At 38.3% G+C, this 26,852-nt stretch overlaps 1 pseudogene; it reads right to left on the bottom strand.

Annotated features, from left to right (window-relative positions):
* Positions 1-26,097, bottom strand: part of LOC132530512 (Krueppel-like factor 4) — a 32,418-nt pseudogene extending 6,321 nt beyond the window's left edge.
* Between the last annotated feature and the right edge of the window lie 755 nt (positions 26,098-26,852).

Below are 26,852 nucleotides of genomic sequence, written 5' to 3'. Positions count from 1 at the left end.
TTACAGTTTTCTGAGTACAGATTTTTACCTCCTTAGGTAGGTTTATAATTTCTCTTTCTGATAGTTTATTGTTAGTGCATAGAAATGCAACAGATTTCTGTATGTTAATTTTATAACCTGAAACTTTACCAAATTCATTGCTGAACGCTAGTAGTTTTCTGGTAGTGTCTTTAGGATTTTCTATGTATAGTTCACATCATCTGCAAACAGTGATGGTTTTACTTCTTCTTTTCCAATTTGGATTCTTTTTATTCCTTTTTCTTGTCTGATTAATGTGGCTAGGAGTTCCAATACTGTGTTGAATAAATGTGGTGAGTATGGCTATCCTTGTCTTGTTCCTGATCTTAGAAAAAAATTTTTCTGCTTGATAAGTATAATGAGTATGATTGTTAGCTGTGGGCCTTTATTATGTTGAAGTATGTTTCCTCTATACCCACTTTCTGGAGAGTTTTTATCATAAATGAGTGTTGAATTTTGTCAAAAGCTTTTTCTGCATCTACTGAGAAGATCATAGGGTTTTTATTCTTCAATTTGTTAATGTGGTGATTGACTGACTTGCAGATATTGAAAAATACTTACATCCTTGGGATAAATCCCACTAGATCATGGTGTATGATCCTTTTAATGTATTGTTGATTTAAGTTTGCTAATATAATGTTGAGGATTTTTGCATCTATGTTCATCAGTGATATTGGCCTATAATTTTTTTGTGTCTGTGTGATATCTTAGTCTGGTTTTGATATCAGGGTGAGGCTGAACTCATAGAATAAGTTCAGAGACATTCCTTCTTCTGCAATTTTTTGGAACAGTTTGAGATGGATAATTGTTAAATCTTCTCTAAATGTTTAATAGAATTCACTGTAAAGCTATCTGGTCCTGAACATTTTGGGGGGGCAGTTTTTAAATTACTGATCCAATTTTTATTACTTGTAATTGGTCGGTTCATATTTTCTATTTCTTCCTGCTTCAGTCTTGGGAGATTATACATAATTTGTCCATTTCTTCTAGGTTGTCCATTTTATTGGCATATAGTTGTTTGCAGTAGTCTCTTATGATCTTTTGTATTTCTGTGGTGTCAGTCATAACTTCTCCTTTTTCACTTCTGATTTTATTGATTTGGGTCCTCTCTTTTTTTTTTTTCTTGATGAGTCTGGCTAAATGTTTATCAATTTTGTTTGTCTTTTCAAAGAACCAGCTCTTAGTTTCATTGATCTTTTCTACTGTTTTCTTAGCCTCTATTTCTGCTCTGATCTTTATGATTTCTTTCCTTCTATTAATTTTAGGATTTGCTTATTCTTCTTTTTCTAGTTCCTTTAGGTCTAAGTTTGGGTTGTTTATTTGAGTTTTTCATGTTTCCTGAGGTAAACTTGTGTTGCTATAAACTTCCCTCTTAGAACTGCTTTTGCTGCATCCCATAGATTTTGAATTGCTGTGTTTTTGTTTTCATTTGTATCCAGGTATTTTTTTATTTCCTCTTTGATTTCTTCAGTGATCCATTGATTCTTCAGTAGCATATTGTTTAGCCTCCAAGTGTTTGTTTCATAGTTGTTTTCTAGTCTCATAGCATTGTGTTTTGGAAAAGATGCTTGATATGGTTTCAATTTTCTTAAATTTACCAAGGCTTATTTGTGGCCTAGTATGTGATATACCCTGGAAAATGTTCCATGTGCACTTGAAAAGACTATGTATTCTGCTGCTTCCAGATGGAATATTCTATACATATATCTAGTAAGTCTATCTGGTCTAAAGTGTCATTTACAGCCTTATTGATTTTTCTGTCTGGATGATCTGTCCATTGATGTAAGTGGAGTGTTGAAGTCCCCTACTATTATTGTGTCACTGTTAATATCTCCCATTATGCTTGTTAATATTTGCTTTAGGACTTTAGTTATACCTACGTTGGATGTTATATCTTCTTGAATTGATCCCTTGATCATTATATAATATCCTTCTTTGTCTCTTATAACAGACTTTAAAGTTCATTTTGTCTAAGTATTGCTACCCTGGCTTTCTTTTGATTTCCATTTGCATAGAATACCTTTTTCCATCCCTTCCTTTCAGTCTGTGTGCTTTATTTTATTTTTTTAAGAATTTATTTATTTATTTTATTTTTGGCTATGTTGGGTCTTTGTTGCTGCACATAGGCTTTCTCTAGTTGCAGCAAGTGGGGGTTACTTTTCGTTGTGGTGCATGGGCTTCTCATTGTGGTGGTTTCTCTTGTTGTGGAGCATGGGCTCTAGGCATGCAGGCTCCAGTAGTTGTGGCTCAGGGGCTCAGTAGTTGTGGCTCATGGGCTCTAAAGTGCAGGCTCAGTAGTTGTGGCGCACAGGCTTAGTTGCTCTGTGGCATGTGGGATCTTCCCTGATCAGGGCTCAAACCTGTGTCCCTGCATTGACAGGTGGATTCTTAACCACTGCACCACCAGGGAATCCCCAGTCTGTGTGTTTTTAGATCTGAAGTGAGTCTCTTATAGGCAGCATATATACGGGCCTTGTTTTATATCTATTCAGCCACTCTATGTCTTTTGATTGGAGCATTTACCGCATTTACATTTATGGATATATTTATTGATATTTAGGTTCTTATTGCCATCTTGTGTTCATTGTTTTGGGGTGTTTTCATAGGTATTTTTTATTCCTTTCATCTTCTTTTGTTCTCTTCTTTTGTGATTTGATGACCATCTTGGTGTTATGTTCAGATTCCTTTTTCCTTTTTTGTGTGTTCATCTATTATAGACTTTTGTTTTGTGGGTACCATGAGGTTTTTACATAGTAATCTATATGTATACATGCTTGTTTTAAGTTACTGATATTAGTTTCAAATGCATTTTAAACATCCTGCATTTGTACTCTCTTCCCCTCACAAGTACTCTTTTTGATATCTTATTTTACATCTAATTATTTTATATATCCCTTAACTGCTTGTTGTGGATACAGATGATTTTACTACTTTGTCTTTTAACCTTCCTAGTAGATTTGTGTGTGGATGATTTCCTACCTTTACTATATGTTTGCCTTTACCAATAAGCTTTTTCATTTTATAATTTTCATTTTTCTAGTTGTGACCTTTTCTTTTTTGCTTAAACAAGTTCCTTTAACATTTCTTGTAAAGCCAGTTTTGTGGTACTTTTTTGGTTTTGCTTGTCTGCTAAGCTTTTGATCTCTCCATCAAATCTGAAGTAGAACCATGCTGGGTAGAGTAATCTTGGTTGTAGGTTTTTCCCTTTTATTACTTTAAATATATCATGCCACTGCCTTCTTCCCTGCCAAATTTCTGCTGAAGATTCAGCTGATAGACTTATGACAGTTCTCTTGTATATAATCTGTTGTTTTTCCCTTGTTGCTTTTACTATTCTCTCTTTATCTTTAAATTTTTGCCATTTTAATTACAATGTGTCTTGATGTGTTCATCTTTGGATTAGTCCTGTATGGGACTCTCTGGACTTCCTGGACTTCTTGGATGTCTGTTTCCTTTCCCAGGTTAGGAAAGTTTTCAGCTATTATATCTTCAAATATGCTCTCAACACCTTTCTCTCTCTCTTCTTTCAGGATCCATTGTATTATGAATATTAGTGCACTTGATAGTGTCCCAGATGTCTCTTAAACCGTCCTCAATTTTTTTCTTTTTTTTTCTTTTTTCTGTTCAGCAGTAGTGATTTCCACTACTCTGTCTTCTAGCTCTCTGATCCATTCTTATGTATTATTTAATCTACTGTTGATTCCTTCTAGTGTATTTTTCATTTTGATTACTGTATTCATCTCTGGTTCTTCTTTATAATTGTAACTCTTTGTTAAAAATGTGTAACTTCTAGTTCTGTGTACCCATTCTTCTCCAGAGTTCTTTGATCATCTTTACAATCACTACCCTGAATTTCTTCTTGAGTAAATTGCTTATCTACACTTCACTTAGTTCTTCTTCTGGGGTTTTATCTTGTTCCTTTGTCTGGAACACTTTCTTCTATTGCTTCATTTTGCCTAAGTTGCTGTTTTTATTTTTATGTATCTAGTAGATTGGTTATGTTTCCCAATCTTGGAGAAGTGACATTTTGTAGGAGATGTCCCATGCATACCAGCAGTGTACCCCACTCTCATCCCCCAAGCTATTTATTCTAGGGGTTCCTGTTATGAGGGCTGCATGGGTCCTTCTGTTGTGGGGGACGGATTATGTGTGTGGTTTCATGGACTTTGTTGCTCCCAGTCTGGTCTGTTTCCAGGTCATGCCTTGTGTAGAGGCTGCTGCTGGTGGTACTGCATCATGAATGGCTGACTGCAGAACTCCAGTGGTCTCCAGGGTTTATGTTAGTTCACTAGTGGGTTGAGTTGGGGTCAAGAAGACTCCAGTACTATTGCCTACCCACTGGTAGGTGAAGCCAAGTGCTGCACTACTGACAGGCAGAGCTGGGTCCTGGAGCCTGCTTGTAGGACCCAGGTTTCTCAGAGTTGGTGTCAGATCAGTTGGGGGAAGGGGTCGTTTCTGACACAGTTGGGTATGGGCCCAGGGTGTCCCAAAACTTGTGTTGGCCTTCTAGTGGGCAGTACCAGGGCCCAGGTGATCCCAGGGAAGGGTCTGTCCTGCTGATGGGTAGGCTGGATCTGCAGGCTGTGGGACTGTGGTTTTCTTGAGTCTGGTGTCAGCCCTCTGGTGGGTGAGGCTTGTCCAGAGGCTAGAGGAGGCTCCCTAGAAGGCAGGACCAGGGACCAAGGAATTCTGGAACTCGTGTCTGCCCAATGTTGTGTACAGCTGCATCCTGGGTCCTCTGGTGGGCAGGGTCATGTCCAGAGGAGGCTGTGGGCTCAGGGGGTCTTAAGGTAGCCTGTCTGTTGATGGATGATGTGTCCCCACCAATTTAGTTGTTTGGCCTGAAGAGTCTTAGCACTGGTGCCTACAGGCTGTTGGATGAGGCCAGGTCTTGGCCTAATGAGCTAGAGGGAGGATGCTGCAATGGCACTTGCCAACTCTAGTGTCCACGTGGTAAAAGGAGCTCCCAAAAATGGCTGTTACCAGTGTCTATGTCCCCAGAGTGAGCTGCTGTTGCTTTCTGCCTAAGTTCAGCAAATAGGTTTGACACAGGCTCCTCTCAAATTACTGCTTCTGCCCTCAGTCCTGGAGTGTGTGATATTTTGTGTGCACCCTTTAAGAGTAAAATCTCTATTTTCCCCAGCCCTCTGGGAATCCTAAATGTAAGCTCCACTCTTCTTCAGAATCAAATACTCTGAGAGCTCATCTTCCCATTGCAGAAGCCCCAGGCTGGGGAGCCCAACATGGGGCTCAGACCTCTCACTCCTTTAGAAAAACCTCTGTAATGTAATTATTCCCCAATTTGTAGGTTGCCCGCCCAGGAGTAGGGGATTGACTATATTGTGAGTCTACTCCTCCTACCCATCTCATTGTGGTTCCTTTTTTATATCTTTAGTTGTAGAAGATCTTTATTTGTAGGTCTCAGTCTTTTTCATTGATGGTTGTTCTGCAGATAGTTGTGATTTTGGTGTGCATGTGAAAGAAGGTGAGCTCAGGGTCTTTCTACTCTGCCATATTGGCCAATTTCTGTCTTGAATATTTTTAAACATTTTAAAATTATTCACTCAATAAGCAAAAGTTGAAAAAAGTTGATTACCTATATGTAAATTAATTAAATTAACTCATAAGTAACAATAAATGTGAATAAGCTCTGGAGTTAAGAAAACTAGATTTATAGTTCTTTTGGCCATGCAATAGTCAACAAATACCTTGATTTCTTTCACTATTACTGTAATATGAAAAAAAAAATTACTATAGTAATGAACTTGGATCAAGATGGCAGAGTAGGAAGATGCAGAACTCACCTCTTCCAAAGAACACATCAAAGATACATCTGCACATGGAATAATTCTCCCTGAAAATTAACTGGAGACTAGCAGAAAGACTCCTGTACAGCCAAGGCTTTGCAAATGATATGTCTGATAAGGGATTAATATCCAAATATATAAACTGTTCATACAATCCAAAATCACAAAAACCAACAACCCAATTAATAAATGGGCAGAAGACATGCATAGACATTTTCCCAAGGAAGATATACAGATGGCCAACACACACATGAAAAAGTGCTCAACGTCCCAAATCATCAGAGACAGCAAGTCAATACCACAATGAGATATCACCTCACACCTGTCAAAATGGCTGTCATCAAAAAGTCCATAAATAACAAATGTTGGTGAGGATGTGAATAAAAGGGAACCCTTGTACACTGTAGGTGGGATTGTTGCAGCTACTATGGAAAGCAGTATGGAAATTCCTCAAAACTAAAAATAGAAGTACCATATGATACCAGTTCCACTGCTGGTATATATCCAAAGAAAATGAAAACACTAATTCAAAAAGAGACAAACACCCCAATTTTCACAGCAGCTTATTTACCATAACCAAGATATGGAAGCAACCCAAGTGTCCATAAATAGATAAATGGATAAAGAAGATGTGGTATATATATATATATTACTCAGCCATAAAAAAGAATGAAATTTGCAGCAATGTGATTGGACCTAGAGAGTATTATGCTTAGTGAAATAAGTCAGACAGAAAGACAAATACTGTATGTTATCAGTTATATGAAGAATCTAAAAAACTGAAGCAAAATATTGTATATAACAAAACAGAAGCAAAGTCACAGACAGAGAGAACAAAGAAGTGGTTACCAATGGGGAGAGGTAAGGTGTGAGGAGTGAGATAAGGGTATGGGATTAAGAGGTACAAACTATAAAAGAGAAGAAACACAGGGAAATATAGCCCTTATTTTAATATAACTTTAAATAGAGTATAATTTATAAAACTATTGAATCACTACACTGTACATCTGAACCTAACAAAAAATAAAAAAGAGTATCATGGAACAATTCTATATAAAAGATTATTGGCCTGCATTAAACACAATGCTTCTATTCCCACTTGGGGTCTTTGTGCAAATTCAACATCTAAATACTAGCTTACATATGTTCATGGCTTTTCTTTCCCAGTCATTATGTCATTGAAAAAATGATAATGTTTTTTTTCCTTGGATATTCTCCTGAAAAAAAGGATTAGTTTCTGTAAAAGTATCAACAGATTTTATAGTATTTAGTGGAGTCAGAAAAAAAATTCTGTTTTCCCCTAATATTTCAGTATGTTTTCTTCATAAAGCTGAATATACCTATAAAAAACCAATTACTTTACTAATTACTTCACAGTATTATTACTAGTACCAAATTAACTAAAATATTTGAAGAAATTTATAAACTGTAAAACAGTTCACAGATTTTACTTATGATTGCTACTGGGTCTAGTCATAGTTATATGTTTGAAGACCATAGATTATCTCAGATCACTAAAATTAGTCTGAACTGTAAGTGCACAGAATTTTTAAATTTTACTTTATTTCCAGATTGAATCAACAGCATACTTAAAAAGTGCTACATACACATCAAAAAACTACAAAGTAAACAATTCAGAAAAACAATTGTTAAGTAAACTAATTGGTATTTTATCCTAATAAAAAGAATCTGACACAATCACTGACATCTAAATGTATTTACAGGGAAAAAAAAAACAACCAGATATTTATTTTATACATGTCTTGAATTTGAATCTGAAAATAAAAGTAACAGCAATCCAGTAATCTTAACCTCTTTGAATTAGATTAGAGACTAAAGCATTATTAAAGTGGAGTTTCAATTATAGATACTGCATCTCTTTTCCAACTTCAAAATGATGTCAACATATTGGAGAAGATTTAAGGAATATTAGGTCACTTTCTCAGGATTTTTCCAATGTATCAGTGGAAGAATTTCTTGTAATGACCCTTTGGGTACAGTATTTAAAAGTAAGTAAGTAAATAAATCACTTCAAAAGAAGAAGGCATTGAGGTTAAAATGATCTTTGCAGAAAAAGAAATGCAGTTAGAGGGAAGAATATTGTTATATAAAGCGAATTATATGTACTAGTATGTATCTAGGCAAACAGTAGATGGCAACATCTACACAGTCTTGTTTTTGAAAGGATTATATAATATCAATATAAATCAGGCTAATGGTTCATGAAATTTGGGACTTTCCAAAACTCATGTATTAGAAAGGATATTTATGCACATACACATTTTGTTTTTATGCTTCCTATTTTACAATATCATGCTTCTACCTTATTAGAAGGACTTCACTAAGATCATTAACATAAAAAATGTTTTATTGTGAGTCACATTAGATTGCCTACCTAAACAAAGGGACAGTATTGTTTTTCCTCATATGAGTCGGCCAGATGAGGTGGTTGAATTAGATAAGGATGAGGATTAATGGAAAAACGGATACCTTCTTTAATGAAAACTAACAAATAAATAAATCTCTGACGTGACCTCAATAATTGGAGTTGCAGCAAGCTGCAGCAGGAGGCACATCTGGTGGTCAAGGGAAGGTGCAAGATGCATCTATCAAGTTTCCTTTTCTCTTTTGAGGTCATACAGCCCCCACCTGCCTCTGTCAGCAACGCTGAAGTCTGAAGACATTCTCACAAACCACTTTCAAACCTAAGAAAACCACAGAAGTCACTGTGGACTTTGATGCCTGGGGGTATTTTTATTTTTCAGAATGATGAGATTTATTACTGATGTTTTTCCTGGTCAGAAATCAGAGAGCAGCTCTGCTGGCGAGCAGCAGTGTTGCTTTACAACAGCAGAGGTCACTAAGAGCAAAAGGGAAGGAGATGGAGCCATCCAGACAGAACCTGCTCCCACTTCCTTTGACAATCAGCAGGCAAGAGGCTGACATACATGAAGGATAACCTAATCCTAAGTGCCCAATAGGATCTCCTGGGCAAGCAATGGCTCTATCCTGGTCACAGTGCTTTCCTGGACATGCTCAGAGATGTTTAAGACCCTCCACACAGAGAATTAGTTCCTACCAAAGAGTATATTTTTAGGGAACCATAATAAAATATAGAGTGAAAATTTCCACTATATGCTTTTACAATTTTGAAAATTTTCCTACCTCTCCAATCCTGGATGTGGATCCATCTTTAGAAAGAACAAATAACAGCCATCCCCCAACAACAACAACAAAAAAAAAAGAATGGGAAAAATAAAATAGTTTAGCTCTACATTCTTTCAGCAAAACTGTTTGAGTGTCAGGCACTGTTCTAAGTACTCGGGTACAAAGGCAAACAAAATATATTACATCCTTTTCCTCATGGAACTTAAAGAGCCTGGTAGGAGCAGGCAGAAACTCAACAAAGAAATGGTATGTCACACGTCAAGTGATGTATTTGTTTTCTAGAGCTGCCGCAACAAAGTGCCACAAACTGCGTGACATAAAACAACAGAAATTTATTGTCTCATAGTTGTGGAGCCTAGAAATCCAGAATTGAGGTATCTGCAGGGCCATGATCCCTCTGAAACCTGAAGGGAAATCTCCCTTGCCTTTTCTTAGCTTCTGGGGGTTTGCCAGGAATGCTTGGCTTGCATTGATAGATGTGTCACTCCAATCCTCCATCTTCACATGGCATTCTCCCTGTGTCTCTTCACAGACTCCTTTATATATGTCTATGTTTGTGTCCAAATTTCTCCTTTTTATAAGGACACCAGTCATACTGGACTAGGACCCACCCCAATAAACTTAACTTAGCTACATCTGCAAAGAACCTATTTACAAATAAGGTCACAGTCTGAAGTACTGAAGGTTAGAGTTTCAACATATATGTTAGGGGGTGGGGACAAAATTTAACTCATAACCCATATTATGAAAAACTGAAGCAGAGTAAAGGAAATAGAGAGTAACAGGCAAGGGTAGGGAAGGCACACTGAGATAAGGTGGTCAAGGAAAATGACATTTGAATAGAGAAAGTAAGATCTGAGGAATTGAGGCATGCAGGTAACTGAGAGAAGAGAGATCTGCTCCTGAAAATACATGACTTTTAAGTGGCAAAATTGTAATACGACCAATTGTCTTCACTCTTTAAAATATTTTCATGATTATAAAGAAAGGCGTATTAACATCACAACCCCAAATCATTCTAACTCTAAACAAATTGATTCATTTTCCTTTAACTTATCCTTAACAAGAATAGAGGGGATACTGATTAATTGTAAGCTTAAATGATGATTCTCTAAACAAATATTCATTTTGTAGCAAATATTCATTTTTGTACACTTCTAGCTCCTGGGGAAAAAGGGAATAAAAAATGTAAAACTCTTTGCCTTCATGGAGTTTATATTTCAATAAGGGGGAACTGAATTTGACTTTTCACTGTTTCTCCCCCACTGGTTTGGAAATTGAAGACACCTGCCCAGTAAGAGTAAAGTGTGTCTTTGCAGCTATCAAGAATCATGAGATCTCATGAGGACCCATAAACTTTATCTGTTCCAAGTATTCATTGGATGGGGAACACTTTATAGACTCTCCTTCAAATGGCACTAACTTGTTTGGCAACACCATCAGCAGCAGAAGTTCACAATCCCCCCAAACCCACCATCCACAGGAACTTCTTTCACCCTTGCTCCCTCTGTTCCAAAAATATAGTCCTGCTGCTTTTATCGGAAAACACCAGGCTCTGCACTTGCTGCTCTCCAGAAAATACCTTCCTGGCTAGGTGCTTCACTTCCAAGTCTTTCCTAAAATGTCACCTTCTCACTGTAAGTCTTTCCTGGTCTCCCCATTTAAAATCAATCCTCTGCCACTTCAACTGTCCTTATTCCCCTTCCCTGCACATTTTTCTCCAAAATATATATAACCATCAGTTTTTTAACTCACAGATTTTGTTCATTGTCTGTTTCTCATATTGAAACATAAACTCCATGAAGACAAATATTTTTATCCTTTTGTTTTTTACTGCTATGTTCCCTGGAGTGAGAAGCATGCCTGGCACAAAATAAGAATGTGTTTAAAGAATGATCATTTAAACATAATCTGCAGCCCCTCTATTTGTGCTAAAGGAGAGTTGACTGCAAGCCGTCAACTTTTCCCAGGTGGGCCACATCTGAACATTGACACTGTCTCTTCAATGAAAGTCATAGGAAATTTAGAGACATTCTTTGAAATTGATGTTCCTCATATTTCTCTTTATAAATAGTGAGAATGTCTTTAAATCTTTATCTTAAGGAAGGGAAGACCAGTTCATGTGTGCTATTTTATGATGAACTAACCCATACACAGATAAAACCTGGAGAACTTGGCCCAGGAAGTCCTACAGTTATTGTACCAAACACTCAGCATGATCTTGATGGAATAAGTCATGTGACTTGCCCATATATGTGCTGCCTTTTCAAATGTAGGTAGAAGTCCATTATGATTAATAAGTACATACAGGAGAAATAATTCTGCATTAACTTGGCTGCATTCATATGCACATATTAAGTATTAGATGGAAACAATGTTAGGTGACTTGAAATTTACTCTGATAATGAAAAGACTTTTCATTTGTACAAGACTTTTCTATTGTACAAGAATGTAATCCCTGTCAGGATACTCAGAATTGTAGGTGGAGCAGTGCTTCTAGACTCAAATTAGAATCACCTGGGAAGATTTGTAAGCACGGCTGCCTAGTCCTCACCCCTCCAGAATTCTGCTTTAAATAGTGAAAGGTGGGGCAGGGGCTTCCCTGGTGGTGCAGTGGTTGAGAGTCTGCCTGCCGATGCCGGGGGGGACATGGGTTTGTGCCCCGGTCCGGGAAGATCCCACATGCCGCGGAGCGGCTGGGCCCGTGAGCCATGGCCACTGAGCCTGCGCGTCTGGAGCCTGTGCTCCACAACGGGAGAGGCCACAACAGTGAGAGGCCCGCATACCGCAAAAAAAAAAAAAAAAAGAAGGTGGGGCAAATAGTTTCTTAAGCTTCCTAGGTGATTCTAATGTGGAGGTAGGTGAAGATCTAATGCAGTAAAAGAACTAAATATCCTCTAAGAAATGACCAAGGAAACTGTACACAGATGGTCCCCGACTCTCAATGGTTTGGTTTATGGTTTTTCCATTTTATGATGGTACAAAAGCAATACCAGCAGAAACCATGCTTGGAATTTTGAATTTTGATCTTTTCCCAGGCTAGTGATATGCTGTACAATCCTCTCTCTCATGATGCTGGGCCATGGCAGTGAGCCACATCTCCCAGTCAGCCACACAATCATGAGGGTAACAACTTACAACAATTTTGTACCCAGACAACCATTCTGTTTTTCACTTTCAGTACAGTATTCAATAAATTACCTGAGATATTCAACACTTTACTATAAACCAGGCTTTGTGTTACATGATATGGCCAACTGTAGGCTAATGTAAGTGTTCTGAGCACATTTAAGGTAGGCGAGGCTAAGCTATGACGTTCAGTAGGTTAGGTGCATTACCTTTCATCTTACAAGGGGTGTATTAACTTTTCAAATTACAATGGGTTTACTGGGACATAAGCTCATCATAAGTTAAGGAACATGTGTATTGAGTTTACAGAATTATTCCAGAAGTGGACTGTCCTAATGAAACCATGCCTCATAGAGTTAAAAAAAAAACATCCTGAAACCATGCCCCACAAGGTTAACAGAAACCGGAAAATAACAGAAAGTCTTGAGATTATCTTACAAAACAGCAGATAAGGGAAGAGCTTGTTAAAAACCACTCTGCTTGTAACAAAACTGGCTGAGACTGGATGGAACCAAAATAGCTGATTGGAGTCTGCTCAGAATGGACGTGCTTGTCCAGTAGGTGACCTTTGGACATCACGGACCCAAATTCCCCTGCACGTTTCATACCAACCCTCCTGGACTTTGCACATGTGTCCCATGAGGAAGCTTGTCCGTCCTGTGCAGACTGACAATTGCTGCACATTTCCCTCCCTCCAGTCACCTTCCCTTACACCTCTGGCCACCCTATGCTCTTTAACCATAAATATCCCCACTTCCCACTTTTGCAGAGATAGACTTGAGATTTGTTCTCACATCTCCCTGCTCAGTTGCCTTGTGAATAAACTCTTTGCTGCAAACCTCCAGCATCTCAGCATTAGGTTTGCTGCGTGTCAGGTAAGTGAAACTCTTTGATAACATTAATAGGAAAAGAGGAGGACCTTCAAGCTGGCAGAGGAGTAAGACGTGGAAATCACCTACCTCCCCACAAATATATTGAAAATACATCTACATGTAGAACAACTGCAACAGAACACCTACTGAACACTGGCAGAAGACCTCAGACTTCCCAAAAGGCAAGAAACTCCCCACATACCTGGCTGACAGGGTCTTGGCACTCCAGCTGGGTGTCAGGCATGAGCCTCTGAAGTAGGAGAGCCGAGTTCAGGACATTGGACCGTCAGAGACCTCCTGGCACCATGTAATATCAATTGATGAGAGCTCTCCCAGAGATCTCCATCTCAACACTAAGACCCAGCTCCAATCAATGACCAGCAAGCTCCAGTGCTGGACACCCATGCCAAACAATGAGCAAGACAGGAAAAAAATCCCCACCCATTAGCAGAGAGGCTGACTAAAATCATAAGGTCACAGACACCCCAAAACACACCACTAGATGCGATCCTGCCCACAAGAAAGACAGATCCAGACTCATTCACCAGAACACAGGCATCAACCCCCCAAGCAGGAAGCCTACAAAACCCACTGAATCAAACTTACCCACTGGAGACAGACAACAAAAACAATGGGAACTATGAACCTGCAGCCTGCAAAAAGAAGACCCCAAACACAGTAAGTTAAACAAAATGAGAAGACAGAGACATATGCAGCAGATGAAGGAGCAAGGTAAAAACTCATAAGACCAAACAAATGAAGAGGAAATAGGCAGTCTACCTGGAAAAGAATTCAAAGTAATGATAGTAAAGATGATCCAAAATCTTGGAAACAGAATGGAGAAAATACAAGAAATGATTAACAAGGACCTAGAAGAACTACAGAGCAAACACACAATGATGAACAAGACAATAAATAAAATTTAAAATTCTCTAGAAGGAATCAGTAGCAGAATAACTGAGGCAGAAGAACAGATAAGCGACCTGGAAGATAAAATATTGGAAATAACTACCTCAGAGCAGAATAAAGAATGAATTGAGGACAGAATAAAGAATTGAGGACAGTCTCAGAGACCTCAGGGATGACATTAAATACACCCACATTAGCATTATAGGGGTCCCAGAAGAAAAAGAGAAAAAGAAAGGTACTGAGAAAATATTTGAAGACATTATAGTTGAAAACTTCCCTTGCATGGGAAAGGAAATAGTTGGTCAAGTCCAAGAAGCGTAGAGAGTCCCATACATGATAAATCCAAGGAGAAACATACCAAGAAACATGTTAAGGAAACCACCAACAATTAAATACAAAAACAAAACAAAACATTAAAAGCAGCAAGGAAAAGCAACAAATAACCTACAAGGGAATCCCCATAAGGTTAACAGATGATCTTTCAGCAGAAACTCTGCAGGCCAGAAGGGAGTGGCAGGACATATTTAAAGTGATGAAAGGGAAAAACCTACAACCAAGATTACTCTACCCAGCAAGGATCTCATTCAGATTTGACAGAGAAATTAAAACCTTTACAGACAAGCAAAACCTAAGAGAATTCAGCAGCAACAAAACGAGCTTTACAACAAATGCTAAAGGAATTTCTATAGGTGGGAAAAAGAAGAGAAAGAAAAAACCTACAATAAAAAACCCAAAGCAATTAAGAATGATTATAGGAGCATACATATCAATAACTACCTTAAATGTAAATGGATTAAATGTTCCAACCAAAAGACATAGACTGGCTGAATGGATACAAAAACAAGACACATATATATGCTGTCTACAATGGACTCACTTCAGACCTAGAGACACATAAAGACTAAAAGTGAGGGAATAGAAAAATGTATTCCATGCAAATGGAAATCAAAAAAGATGGAATAGCAAATCTCATATCAAATAAAATAGACTTTAAAATAAAGACTATTACAAGAAACCAAGAGGGACACTACATGATGATCAAGGGATGAATCAAAGAAGATATAGCAAATGTAAATATTTATGCACCCAACATAGGAGAACCTCAATACATAATGCAAATGCTAACAGCCATAAAAGGGGAAATCAACAGTAACACAATAATAGTAGGGGATTTTAACACCTGACTTTCACCAATGGACAGATCAACCAAAATGAAAATAGATAAGGAAACACAAGTTTTAAATGATATATTAAACAAGCTGGACTTAATTGATATTTATAGGACATTCCATCCAAAAACAACAGAATACAATTTCTTCTCAAGTGCTCATGGAACACTCTCCAGGATAGATCATACCTTGGGTCACAAATGAAGCCTTGGTAAATTTAAGAAAATTGAAATTGTATCAAGTATCTTTTCTGACCACAACAGTATGAGACTAGATATCAATTACAGGAAAAAAACTGTAAAATATACAAAGAAATGGAGGCTAAACAATACACTAATAAATAACCAAGAGACCATTGAAGAAATCAAAAAGGAAATCGAAAAATACCAAGAAACAAATGACAATGAAAACATGATGCTCAAAACCTATGGAAAGCAGCAAAGGCAGTTCTAAGAGGGAAGTTTATAACAATACAATCCTACATCTAGAAACAAGAAACATCTCAAATAAACAACCTAACCTTACACCTAAAGCAATTAGAGAAAGAAGAACAACAACAAAAACCCAAAGGTTGCAGAAGGAAAAAAATCATAAAAATAAGAGCAGAAATAAAGGAAAAGAAATGAAGGCAATGATAGTAAAGCTCAGCAAAACTAAAAGCTGGTTCTTTGAGAAGATAAACAAAATTGTTAAACCAATTAGCCAAACTCATCAAGAAAAAAAGGGGAAAGACTTAAATCAACAGAATTAGAAATGAAAAAGGAGAAGTAACAACTGACCCTGCAGAAATACAAAGAATCATTAGATATTACTAGAAGCAACTATATGCTAATAAAATGGACAACCTGGAAGAAATGGACAAATTCTTAGAAAAGCACGACATTCTGAGACTTAACCACGAAGAAATAGAAAATATAAACAGACCAATCACAAGCACTGAAATTGAAACTGTGATTAAAAATCTTACAACAAACAAAAGCCAAGTACAAGATGGCTGCACAGTCAAATCCTATCAAACATTTAGAGAATAGCTAACACCTATCCTTCTCAAACTCATCCAAAATATAGTAGAGGAAGAAACACTACCAAACTAATTCTACAAGGCCACCATCACCATGATACCAAACCTGAGAGCGATGTCATAAAAAAAGAAAACTAGAGGCCAATATCACTGATGAACATAGATGCAAAAATCCTCAACAAACTACTAGCAAACAGAATCCACCAGCACATTAAAAGGGTCATACACCATCATCAAGTGGGGTTTATCCCAGGAATGCAAGAATTCTTCAATATACACAAATCAATCAAGGTGATATGCCACATTAACAAATTGAAAGATAAAAACCATATGATAGATGTTAAAAAAAAAAACCTTAAAAAAAAAACCATATGATAATCTCAGTAGATGCAGAAAAAGCTTTCAACAAAATTCAACAGATTTTTATGCTAAAAACTCTCCAGAAAGAAGGCATAGAGGGAACTTACCTTAACATAATAAAGGCCATATATGACAAACCCACAGCCAACATCGTTCTCAATGGTGAAAACATGAAACCATTTCCACTAAGATCAGGAACAAGACAAGGTTGCCCACTCTCACCACTATTATTCAAAATAGCTTTGGAAGTTTTAGTCACAGCAATCAGAGAAGAAAAAGAAATAAAAGGAATCTAAATCAGAAAAGAAGAAATAAAACTCTCACTGTTTGAAGATGTCATGATACTCTACATAGAGAATCCTAAAAATGCTACCAGAAAACTACTAGAGCTAATAAATGAATTTGGTAAAGTAGCAGGATACAAAATTAATGCACAGAAATCTCTGGCATTCCTATACACTAATGATGAAAAATCTGAAAGAGAAATTATGGAAACACTCCCTATTTACCATTGCAACAAAAAGAATAAAGTACCTAGGAATAAACCTACCTAAGGAGACAACAGACCTGTATGCAGAAAACTGTAAGACAGTGATGAATGAAATTAAAGATGATACAAACAGATGGAGAGAATACCATGTTCTTGGATTGGAAGAATCAACATTGTGAAAGTGGCTATACTACCCAAAGCAATCTACAGATTCAATGCAATCCTTATCAACCTACCAATAGCATTTTCCACAGAACTAGAAAGAAAAATTTCACCATTTTTATGGAAACACAAAACACCCAAATAGCCAAAGCAATCTTGAGAAAGAAAAATGGAGCTGGAGGAATCAGGCTCCCTGACTTCAGACTCTACTACAAAGCTACAGTAATCAAGACAGTATGGTACTGGCACAAAAACAGAAATATAGATTGCCAACAAAAACATGAAAAGATGCTTAGCATCACTAATCATTAGAGAAATGCAAATCAAAACAAAAGGAGGTATCATCTCACACCAGTCAGAATGGCCATGATTAAAAAATCTACAAACAATAAATGCTGGAAAGGGTGTGGAGAAAAGGGAACCCTCCTGCACTGTTGGTAGGAATGTAAATTGATACAGCCACTATGGAGAACAGTACAGAGCTTCCTTAGAAAACTAAAAATAGAACTACCATATGACCCAGCAATCCCACTACTGGGCATATACACTGAGAAAACCATAATTCAAAAAATGTTCATTACAGCACTATTTACAATAGCCAGGACAGGGAAGTAACCTAAATCTCCATTGACCAATGAATGGGTAAAGAAGATGTGGCACATATGTACAATGGAATATTTACTCAGCCATAAAAAGAAATGAAATTGAGTTATTTGTAGTGAGTTGGATGGACCTAGAGTCTGTCATACAGAGTGACTTATGTCAGAGAAAAGCAAATACCATATGCTAACACATATATATGGAATCAAAAAAAAAAAGGTTCTGAAGAACGTAGGAGCAGGACAGGAATAAAGACACAGACATACAGAATGGACTTCAGGACACGGGGAGGGGGAAGGGGAAGCTGGGATGAAGTGAGAGAGTGGCATTGACATATATACACTACCAAGTGTAAAATAGCTAGCTAGTGGGAAGAAGCCGCATAGCACAGGGAGATCAGCTCCATGCTTTGTGACCACCTAGAGGGGTGGGATAAGGAGGGTGGGAGGGAGGTGCAAAAGGGAGGAGATATGGGGATATATGTATACGTATAGCTTATTCACTTTTTTATACAGCAGAAGCTAACACAACATTGCAAAGCAATTATACTCCAATAAAGTTGTAAAAAAAAAAGTATTTAAGAAATAGGAAAAGAGTCCTCAAAATGGCTCTAGAAAAAGAGGCAAAAATCACATTTCTCTTCCAGGTATTTATGATATAAAGATTTATAGAAAGTATCACTTGTCATAGTGGAAATGCAATTATTTCAGCTTATGATAAAAATATTTGAATCTTAATACTGTGTGACATTCTCCTCAAGTAAGAAGTCACATTGCAAAGGTGGAGTGAATTGTTCTAGGTGCCCTGAGGTGATTCCAGTAGAGAGTAACCAGCAAGATGTGCTGGCTTGGTCCCTGTCTTATGTAAGAATAATAAAAACCTACCTCAAAAGGACTTATGAGCAGGGCCTTGCAACCCGCAGAGAAGCACAGTGTTCCACACTCAAATGGGTTTTATGTTTGCAATTTAGTGCTTTGTGGTCACTGTCTTGAAATTCTTATTACTTTTATTTTGAATTATGTGACTTCTTTTTTTTTTTTAACATCTTTATTGGGGTATAATTGCTTTACAATGGTGTATTAGTTTCTGCTTTATAACAAAGTGAATCAGTCATACATAAACATATGTTCCCATATGTCTTCCCTGTTGCGTCTCCCTCCCTCCCACCCTCCCTATCCCACCCCGAATTATGTGACTTCTTATGGAACAATGGAGTAGGCACTGGAGGCTTGGAAGCCCACATGGGGTCCTGCCTATCCACATCCCCAGGGTGGGTTCTCAAGGATGCTCTCTTCACCGACCAGTAACCACTGTTACTTTCCACCCCCTAACCCCTCCATTGGAGCCTGGGCATGGTTTGGGGTCAGATGCAAATGCCCTGCTTGCCAAGTCAGAGGGCAGGGCCGTGGGCTCCTGTGAGGGTCTGCACTTTCCCTGCAAGTAATTCTTTGCCAAAGGAGCAAGCTACTAAATAGCAAATACAGAAGATATGATATATTGAGAAAGAAATCTTGGAGGAAATAAATGTAGTTTTCCTTCTTTTGGAACAAGGAGTCTGCATTTTCATTTTTCATTGGGTCCTGCAAATTATATGGCTAGCCCTGCTTGTGAGATACTGATTTTTATCATACATATTTGTTGTGCAAAAATTAGAATGAAAACATGAGACAATAAATTGGTTCTGTTGGAGTGGAAAGGCTAACACATTTGCCAATAGTTCATTCTCTTCATCTCTTTCAATGAATACCTTTCAACAATGCAAGTTGTTAAAATACTAATGGGCATATTCAGACTTATCTAAGAAATTAGATGATAATCTAGACCAGATATGGATGCTTTTCTTTCAATAATTTCTATTTTCTAGGTTGTCTGAAGCAGGACTAAGGTGGGTCCCTGCCTCAGCAATTAAAGTCATAGGGCCTGGTCATGCAAAGACCAAACAATATCTGTAAACCACTGAACCAAGAGATTTGCTTTGTAAACCAATGGAAGTAATACTTCCCCCTAGGGAGACTTAGATCCAGAACAATTAGAAGTTTCTACTCTGAAAATTATTTGAGACTTTGAGCTCCCTCAAATTCTTTTTAGAAATAGGGCATAAATTAAAACTCCATGTAATCTCCTTTAGAGCCATCTGGTGTTGATTTTTCTGCTCTACCTCCTGAGAACTCAAAAGAGCCAAAAATGGGAAGAAAACAATAATCCTCTGTTCACTGCAGCTGCTGAAGTAATCACTACATTTTTTTCTACATTCACCTGTAAATGAGAACCAGCATTCAAAACAATAGATGTTTTATTAGTGTAAATCTGTATTAGCCAAATATGGAATGATTTGTATTGCTATAATCCAATGCTAATGACTTTTGGCCCTTTCAGGTTCCTGAATTGAGCAATGTAATGTCTCATGTCCAGGATGATGGTGGTGTTGAGAGAAAAATAGGGACCCAAGAGTAGTTTTGTTAAAGAACTGCTTATTCTTAGTTCATATTTTTACAAAACCAAAAACATTTTCCCTTAATCTTTTCTTTTGCAGAGTGAATATAGTATTCCCAAATCTTTTCACTTTTCATGATAAAGTCCTTTAATCTACGCTTATGCTCACTGATGTCTGCAGAATCTTCTCCAGCCTGCACCTTCCTAAAGCTGTTGACTTCAGAAATTATGTATATGTAACTCATGAAGATGAATAGGCAATTTTGTGACTAAATGTCTCTAGTTATGCTACTAGCCCTGTTATATTTATCATGCAAAAGAGATACTATAGAGATACTGTGAATAAAACAGTCCTCTGGGGTTACAACATCCAGGGGACCCCAGAAAGTCAGCTCTCAGTTCTAGACAGAGTAGGTAGTTCTCTATGTGGCAGAATCAGAAAAATCTGTGCAGCTCTTTAAAAACAATACCCCACAGAGTACCAAGATGTGAGAAAGTCTTCAATCAAGTTTCTTTTCTTTTCTTTCTTTCTTTCTTTTTTTTTTTTTGTCAAGCTAACCAATGGTTTTGTTCCCATAAAAATGCACATATGCTGAGAAAGGGCACTGTTTTTCCTAACTCAATTCACTTTAAAATAGTTGATCAGACTTTTTTTCCTAAGAGCAGCTTTATCTTAAATGTTGGGAAGCGACTAATTAAAAGAGAGGCAAGAGAAATGGTTAGATATGACCAAGGGCATTTTCTAAATTTGGGTTGAGAATAGCAAAGAATTGGTTATACATCACAGTTTTAACTAGGGCTTATCATGCTGATGGCACATTGTAAATTATTTTCATCTGAGTTTCTTTTAGGACATATAAGAATACAATTTATAGGGGAATAACAGTAAAGAATAAAATAGAAGGAATAAATGAGCAAAGTCCTTGTCCTGTAACTTCAAAACCTCTAGTATACGGAATCTAAGACACCATGAATTGTAAAACAGCATTACATACTAATAAAAATGAAAAAAACCCTCTCAATTAAACAATGACAAAGTTTTTTAAACACTGATTATATTTATTTATTCTTATTAAAAGAGCTCTTTTGGACTTGATTATATGCAGACTTTTATTAGACAGCACTTCTATGCATACATCATAACAAATTGGTTATGTTTTTTTCCTACAAATTTTCTACATTCAAAGTCTTTTGGGCTCAGATTCACCAATGTTTGTGCTTTTATTTTTTTCTACATAATGTCATCCTCCATTCCACCAACTGCATTGGTGATGCAGCACTTCATGAAATAATCCACCAAAGAACAAAAGCCATTGGCACAAGGCTCTGTATTGCCTTGAGATTATGTAGAGTTGGCACACCTTCGACTCGCATTTCAAGAGTGTAGCAAACATGTGACTCACCACTTTCCATACCTCTTCCCCACAACCATTTTGTTCCTATGGTTTAAAAGAGTGATCTACTGAGAAATTATGATGCGAGAAAGGATATTTACATCATCACAAAATGTCTTCCTATATGATATGTGCTTATTACAAATGGAGAAATAGTTACCATGATGTAGGAACCCGGCGACAGTACCTTCACTAAGTGATCAAAGTTAGCATCAGTAATGAGACAGGTAACTCCTTGATACACTGGAAAGGAATATCTGTGATATTTCTGCCAAAAAAAAAAAAAGAATTGCCTAAATCTAATCATGAAAAAACATCAGAACTAACTCAAATTAAGGTATATTCGATAAAACAACTGGCCTGTAATCTTCAAAAATGTCAAGTCATGAACTACAAGGAAAGACTGAAGAGTTTTTCAGGTTAAAAGAGAGTAAATTTAAACACAGTATGTGATCTTGGTCTGTATCCTGAACCAGAATTATGATTTATTTTGCTATAAAGGACATCAGTGGAACTATTGACAAAACGTAAATATTTTAAGAGTATTTTATCCATGCTAATTGACTTATTTTGATAGCTATATTGTAGTTATGTAAGAGAATGACCTTTGAGATATGTGTACACACACACACACATATATACCAAATTACTTAAAGAAAGATATATATAATTACTTAGAGATAGAATGGTAAAACAAATGTGGTAAAATGTTAACCTTTGTGGAATCAGGATCAAGCTTATATAGGAATTCTTTATACTATTTTTCTAAAAGTCTGAAATTATTTCAAAATAAAATTGTTTTAATGGACCTCCAGCATTTTCTCTGGCATTTTATTTCAAAGAGTTGATACCCATTTTGCAAGTTTTACTGACAGCGCTTTTAGGTTTCCAAAGGAATGTGTAATGCTACTATAGTACCTTTACTGCCTAACAGCAATTGTAAGATGTGACTGATTTTAAGATGCTTCATGGACTTCCCTGGTGGTGCAGTGGTTAAGAATCCACCTGCCAGTGCAAGGGGACGTGTGTTCGAGCCCTGGTCTAGGAAGATCCCACATGCCGTGGAGCAACTAAGCCCATGTGTCACAACTACTGAGCCTGCACTCTAGAGCCCATGCTTTGCAACAAAGAGAAGCCACCACAATGAGAAGACTGCACTCCACAAGGAAGAGTAGCCCCCAATCACCCCAACCAGAGAAAGCCCACAAGCAGCAACGAAGACCCAATGCAGCCAAAAATAATAAATAACTAAATTTAAAACTAAATTTAAAAAAAATACTTCACAATTTTCAAGATGTCAAAATGGAGAAGATGTATTTGTAATCATGGAATATTTCAGTCAGAATAGTCAAATTGGAAGACCAGATTAAAGCAAATGATGGTTCTCCCATTTCATATGTGTATCAGTTTCCTATTCCACAAACTTAGTGCCTTAAAACACCACAAATTTATTATCTTATAGATCTGAAAATCAGAAGTCCAAAATTAATCCACAGGGCTGTGTTCTTTCTAGAGGCTCTAGGGGGAAATTCTTTTCAGCACATTTTCTAGCTTCTGGAAGCCATTACATTCCTGGGTTCATGACACATTTCCATTTTTCTATCTAAGACAGTATATCTGACTACAAAACCTACACATGCCTTGGATATTATACCTGTTCTTCCTTGACTTCTCAATCTCTTGTTTAAAGAAATAACACTGTACAAACATATGATCTTGTAATAAGAGGAACTTGTGACTGGAACTGAGAAAAAAAAGGTTGCTGGTGATAAAATGTTAGAAAAACATAATCACTGAAGGAAGATAATATGATGCTTTGGCATAAATATTTCTTAATTATTATGGGGGCTCTGCTAAGGTTATAAGGCTCTATTATTGCTATTGATATTATTGTGGATTTTCTGGGGCAATAAGAAGACATGTTACTGAGAAATAATAATTCAGTTTTTCTTTTTAACCATTAAGGCGACCCAGGGATACAAATGCTAGTAATTAAGGAGTTCTAGAAAAAAAGTTTTTTAATTGGGTTAAATGTGCCCAAACTCAATAAAAAACACTGTGAAGTGGCTAAAAGAATACATCGTTGGTGGTCCTTGTGTCAGTATAGACTTTCTGAAATTGTGCTACATGAATACACGTTAGAAGAATGTTTGGCAATAGCTACAAGTATTAGCTATTATTATATATTTATATTATTATATAGTAATCATTGTGATTTTATTTGTAAATATTACTACTACTCTTCATTGAAATTACAAGGAAAACCTGGATCTTGGATAGATTTCTTATTCAGGTTCTTTAGATTGATACATGAAACAAAATATACAAACACTCATTTGTGTGGTTGTATATATTAGTCGGTATATAGTGCCTACTTTATAAGTTGTTGGGAAGATTAAATAGGTAACGCATTTAAGACACTCTACTTGGCTGATACATTATTTTGATGAGTATTAACATTACTCAACTTTGATAAATTTTTAAATGGTATAGAAAATGCTGTTTGGAAATAAAATAAGAAAAAAGAAGAGAGAAGGATAGCAATTTAAAGTGGGTAAGGCTTCCCTGGTGGCACAGTGGTTGAGAGTCCACCTGCCGATTCAGGGGACACGGGTTCGTGCCCGGGTCTGGGAAGATCCCACATGCCGCAGAGCGGCTGGACCCATGAGCCATGGCTGCTAAGCCTGCGCATCCGGAGCCTGTGCTCCGCAACGGGAGAGGTCACGGCAGTGAGAGGCCCGCGTACCACAAAAATAAATAAATAAATAAAGTGGGTAGAAAATTACCCCCTCTAAGTGAGACAATACCCTGATCAACAATATTGCCTATGATATTAATAACAATAGCTAACATTTTTGAGCATGTACTATGTTCTAGGTATCATGATAATCACTTTCTATTTTGCCTAGAAGTTAAGTAACTTTCCTAAACTCACACATTAAATATAAAGAGCAACCATGAGATTCAAACCCAAGTAGTCCACATCCCATGATCTAAAACAGTGTACTCTGCTCTCTCCACAATGTATGATTCCATATTCCATAGATGCTACTTTGCCAGATTATCTTGCCGTATTTCCTTGCTACTTTCTAATTGTGTTTGAATTTTGTAGGTATTGCTTCTCTAACCATTTATACACTCCTCAAAGACAGAAGAGAAGCCTTCTGTTTCTTTTTTACTTAACCAAAGGGCTTGTTACTAAGGGAAGACCACAGAGAACCTCTGAAAAGACACCCTTAGGGCTTTTGGTAAAGAGCAATGCAAATAACAAGCACCCAAGAGTACTATTTGAAACCTAAGAAACAAAAATATTCTCCAACCTCACTTCTCTTAATCAATACTTTCCATTTAGGGAGAGTTGCCAAATGGTGGAGTAGGAAGACCCTGAGCTCACCTCCTCCCACGGGCAAACCAAAATTACAGCTATTTACAGAGCAATTATTGATGAGTAAGACTGGAAGACTATCAGAAAAGATCTTTTACAACTAAAGATATAAAAAAGGAAACACAGTGAGATGGGTAGGATGTATGGAGACAAGGTATATTGTACCCACTTGTATACAAAGTGGGCTACATACAAAAGGTGGAGGATAATTACAATACAGAGATTCTCCCCCAAAATGAGGTGTCTGAGTCCCATAACAAGCTCCCCAGCCTGGGGACCCTGCACCAGAAAGTTGAGCCCTCAGAAAGTTTGGCTTTGAAGGCCTATGGGGCTTACTTTCAGGAGAGCCAGAAGGCTGTGGGAAAGAGAGACTCCACTCTTAAAGTGTGAACACAAAATCTCACACACTCCAGGACCCAGGGCAGAAGCAGTAATTTGAAAGGACCCTGGGTCAGACCCACTTGCTGATGTTGGAGAGGCTCCTGAAGAGACAGGAGGAGACTAGAGCTCACTCTGGGGACACAGACACTGATGGCAACCATTTTGGGGAGCTTGTTCTACCATGAGGACACTGGTGCTTTCAAGTACCACTTTGGAATCTTCCATTTAGATTACTAGCCTTGAGACACAGCCCAGGCCCACCCACCAGCCTGTTAGCACCAGTACTAGGACACCTCAGACCAAGCACTAGCCAAGTGGGGGACACAGCATCACCTACCAGCAAGCCAGCTGCCTTAAGATGCCCTGAGCCCACAGCTACCCAGGACCTGACCTTATCCACCAAAGGGTCCAGGACCCAGTCCCACCCATCAGTGCTCCAGCACTGGCCCACAGATACCCTGGGCCCCCACAGCCAGCCATTGAAAACCAGCCCCACCCATAAGTGGGCCTGCCTGAGACCTGAAACCATCTTCACCTGCCAGTAGGCAGTCACCATCCCCAGAACCCCCTCTGCCCAGCCCTGCTTATCAGTGTGGGCACAACAGCTCCAGGACACTTGAGCACTGCAGCCAGAGACCACAAGATACAGCTTTGCCCACCAATGGGCCAGCACCAGCCCCAGTACCCTCCCTCACAATCCAGCAGGTGGGCACCAGCCCTGGGATCTCCTGAGCCCCAGTGCTGCTCACCAATGGGTGGACACCAGCTCCAGAACCACCACAGCATCACAGTTTGCCATGTCAAGCTCAGACCACCCACCAGCAGGTCAGCACAAGCCCCAGAACAACCTGGGCCCCAGCTATACTCACCAGCAGGCAAACACAGGCTTGGGGACACACTGTGACCCTCAGTCAGACATCCTGGTATTCAGCCCCACCCACGATCAGGCCAACACCAGCTCTGGGACACCCAGTACACTGCAGGCAGAGAGCTCATGTCCTGGTTCCACCCATCAGGGGCCAGAACTAGCCCCAGCATCCAATTGACCCTAGCCCCACCCACCAGCAGGCCCACACCAGCTCTGAGCCACCATGGAACCCCCAGCCAGCCACCCCAGGATCCAGCTCCATTCACTGTGGGACCAACACCAGCTTTGAGACATCATGAAACCTGCAGCCAGTCAAGTCAGGAAATGGCCTGACCCACCAGCAGGACAAGACTAGATCCAGGACCCTCAGCCCTGCAACTACCTGTGCTAGAACCTGGCTCTTCCCACCAGTGAGCCAGCACTAGTCCCAGGGCCCACACATGGCCCTGTTGCCAGGCACCACATGAGACTGCAGCCTCTGCAGAAATCACAGCCTGACAACCAGCTGGACCATAGTGCCCACAGTAGTCAGCCCATCACAACAGATGGAACACCAGAGCCCACACAGGGAGGAACCCCATGGCATATTGTTCTGATGACAGATGGGAGTGTGCTACTGAGACACATAGGACATCTACAAAAGCCCACTTATCCAAGGTCAGGAAACATAACCAACCTACCAAATA

The sequence above is a fragment of the Lagenorhynchus albirostris genome, chromosome 12, assembly GCF_949774975.1.
Source record: "Lagenorhynchus albirostris chromosome 12, mLagAlb1.1, whole genome shotgun sequence".
In the NCBI taxonomy this organism is placed as follows: domain Eukaryota; kingdom Metazoa; phylum Chordata; class Mammalia; order Artiodactyla; family Delphinidae; genus Lagenorhynchus; species Lagenorhynchus albirostris.
Note: the sequence above shows the minus strand (reverse complement) of the source record. Positions and strands in the feature narration are given on the sequence as shown.